Genomic DNA, 3,523 nt, shown 5'->3' on the forward strand with positions numbered 1-3,523 from the left:
GTTGTATGCTGAATTTACGTTGTTTTATTTTAAATGAATAAACTTTATAAACTAGCTATTTGTATTTTGTTTAATCTTAATATAATTCAAAGAAAAAAGTAAGCACTATGAGAAAAACTATATCGTCATTAGGCCAAACTGCTAGTGTACCAAGTCAAATGGCTTGGCAGGCCAACTTTGGCCCRCGGGCCCCAATTTGGCACCTCTGGTCTAAAACCTATGGATCATGAAAGGTGGCAGGCAATATCCATTCCTTCAAAGATTGCAAGGTCTTTGTCGTGCTATAAAAGATGTGTCTTTAGGAGGTGAAACAACTGTAAATATTTATTAACTAAACAGCAAATTAACTTTACGACCTGTTTCTTCCAAACTTTTCACCTCTCAGTCAAACAGTATATTAGATTCTAACAATTTAAATGTATTGACCATATTGATTGTTGACACTTGGTAGGTCAACGCTGTGAGTATGAGATGTCACGAAAGTTTGCAGACTGATGCATCAGAACCGATGAAGCCTTTTGGATGAGAGGTAAAAAAAAAAAAGAAAAATAAAGTATACTCAAGCATTTAGGATTAACCTGGATAACTGAAAAGCTACATCAACATACAGTATGAGCTCAAGTATAGTATTAAAACATGTTACAGTTGCAGAAATTAAGAAACTAACATTCAGTTCTGTTTTCTACTGAAGTGGCTAAAAAARCATGTTAGTTAAAATTATTGTTACACATTTTTTGCTTCTTTGTATACACCTGCTTAAGTAAAATATTGCTAAAGTGTGCTGATAAGACATCGTCGAGCCTGTTCATGCCCAAGTGAGGGATAAAGTGAATGGGTTTGATCAGGAAGTCTCCCAGGATGTAGCTGCAACACAACCTGAGTTCCTCTGACTCAACACACCCGTGGGGAACTGCAGTGTGGGTGTTCCTTCAGCTGTGCACTGCAGGATCTATCTAATGCATTAGAACATTACAGKGGGAGGGAAACAACGCAAGACAAGTAAATGCACTTCAAAGGCAGAGAGRGTTGACAGGATAAAGTATCAGTGGACTCTCGCAGCAAGGGATCTGCCCGAAAGGCCTGTKCATATCTTCAGATAAGAAGYAGACAAGCTGATCGGAAACAGCTCTCAACCTCTCTGTGCACTACTAGCTCTGCTGGTTAGCTTGTGTTTTACACGGAGCTCCGACTAGCAGACAGAGACAAGGGAGGAGCGGTGCCCCGCCAGCTGACACCAGCGAGCCATAACCCAGCTACACAGAGGGATGTTCGGTACTGWCAGTGCCACGGACACCCTTCACAAATCAAAACACCACCCACTTTCTTGCTGCTAGCTCCGGAGCCGCTACCTCAGGCGGCGACAGGAGGAGGAGGAGGAGGCGGCGGCGGCGGCAGCTAGCGCGCCGAGCTAATGTCAGCTAGCCCAGCCTGAGCGGAACGTTAGCGCGGACTAACCCGGATCTTACCGCTTCGTGTCGGGTTGTCAGCGTCCTAGAGCAACGGGGATGAAGACACGATGCTCCGACGCTTATTTAACAGCATCGCAAACGGGAATCCCGCGGTGTAAAGTCCATCTCCGCTGCTTTTTTTCCTGCCATCCGCCCCACTTCAGCACCGACTGCCACCGAGCCCCTGGATGCACTGCGCAGGCGCGCTGCCGCCGCCGCCGCCGCTCCGAGGCTGCAGTCCGACAGCAGATGCGCTACTGAGGCTCCACACTGATAACGTCCCTGCTGCACGACAACCGCAGCACTACACACTGAAATACACAACAGGACATTTAAACAGTCCAGCATTAGTTTTTATGCCAGTGTAAAACTCTAGCAAACTCAAACGCAGTCAAACTGAAATAGTAAAGTTAGAAGGCCCCTATTTAGAAAACCTTAAGCCTTGCAAACTCTAAAATCAAACACAAAAAAGATGGGGGAGTCTAAGTTTACGCCAGTAGTTTTATTGGATTTTATTTTATTTATTTTTGTTAAAGGAATTCTGAAATACAGGCACACACTCAACGCACCTATTTTCTGCACGTTTTAATCAATAAATCTCATGTAGCCTACTAATGCATCAAAAACTGTCAAACTTCTCAAAAGACTTACATGGACGTCTCCATTGTTGACTTGTTTTCTGTCACTTCTGCTTTTCTAATCAAACAAACATGTGTAATTAGGCTTAGGCTAACAATTTTTTTTCATGCAACTTATTTATGATAGATTTTCTGGCAGATATTCATGCTATCGCAAWATTATCAGACAATCAAACGCTTTTATAAACAGGTCAAAGACAAAAGTTTGTTTGTTATTTCAAATAAAGTTCAGCAGGACATATATGTTAGATATATTTCTTTAATATATCAAAATAAACATGTTTTAATTGTTCTTTAAATAAAACAGTGTTCCTACTAACAAGTTATAATTATAATCAAAGTCACAATTTGATGTTTTAATAATTATTATGTGTCTTTTAATAGCTTATAAGATTCATAAATTTTTTTAGTGAATGAGTGGACACTGTTGATTAGATAGTAATTCATTTTAGGCATGCAATACTGTATGTGTGTACTATAATGTTTAAAAATATTTTTTTACATTTACAAAAAAAAAGTTGAAACAACTTGTTTTAAGTCAAAAAGTGTTWAAAGGTGCTTGATTTAATTAAATGTTTTATTTTATGAACATGCTGTACAAGATGATGAGTGAATTCAATTTAAATTCATGTTTCAATTGAAATACAAAACTGACTGCATGCAGTTCTTTCCAGCCTCTAAACAAATATAGAATTTCACCCAGAATGTATGAAATACTGCTTAAACAAATAAAAATAACAGTTACATATTAGCCCATCTAGGGGGATCTGCTTTGAGAAGAATACAATCCTGTAAGACATTCTGATGGCTGAAAAATAAACTATAAAAACCATTGTAAACACAAGGGGGCACTAAAATGCTGTCCTGTCTCAATCATGCTCGACACCAATCGTCTTGCACACTCCTAAAACCTAAGACTGAAAATAGCAAACATAATTGCTGCTACTGATGATTGGATCTTAGTGCATATTAACTGCCCTTGCTTTTCAGCCCTGCATGCCCAAATAAGGTATAACTGCAGAAGCAACAGAAGGACTCTTTAAACACCTGATGTGCTCTGGMTTTAGAAACGGATGAGACAGAGGTTCTTAAAGGAAGACTGTGAAAAGGTTAAGTATATATTTTTGTTCTAACGGTAAGACCCAAGTGGCTCAATAATTGGATTAAAAGCAGCTTGGATATTTGTTTTCTYGTTTTCTCTCACTAAGGATAATTGCAATCACTTGCACGTGGTCAAGATTCTGCAACGTTTAATTAAAAGTCCAGCCTCCCTTCAAGCAATGCAYATCGTTTTGGTCAAACAATCTTACGTGACTTAACAAAATCCTGGTAAATGTGTCAGTGCTCACTGTATACAGCGGGTAAAATAAGTATTGAACACGTCACCATTTTTCTCAGTAAATATATTACTAGAGGTGCTAATGACATGAAATTTTC

General features: G+C 39.3%; 1 protein-coding gene across 1 annotated transcript in view; it reads right to left on the minus strand.

Annotated features, from left to right (window-relative positions):
* Positions 1-2,092, minus strand: part of rgs17 (regulator of G protein signaling 17) — a 24,922-nt gene extending 22,830 nt beyond the window's left edge. Inside the window, exon 1 of the mRNA XM_014034071.1 lies at positions 1,467-2,092. The gene's annotated coding sequence lies outside the window, so the exon portion shown is untranslated. The remainder of the gene's footprint in view (positions 1-1,466) is intronic.
* Positions 2,093-3,523: the final 1,431 nt, after the last annotated feature.

Source organism: Austrofundulus limnaeus, unplaced genomic scaffold (assembly GCF_001266775.1).
Source record: "Austrofundulus limnaeus strain Quisiro unplaced genomic scaffold, Austrofundulus_limnaeus-1.0 Scaffold0, whole genome shotgun sequence".
NCBI classification, from domain to species: domain Eukaryota; kingdom Metazoa; phylum Chordata; class Actinopteri; order Cyprinodontiformes; family Rivulidae; genus Austrofundulus; species Austrofundulus limnaeus.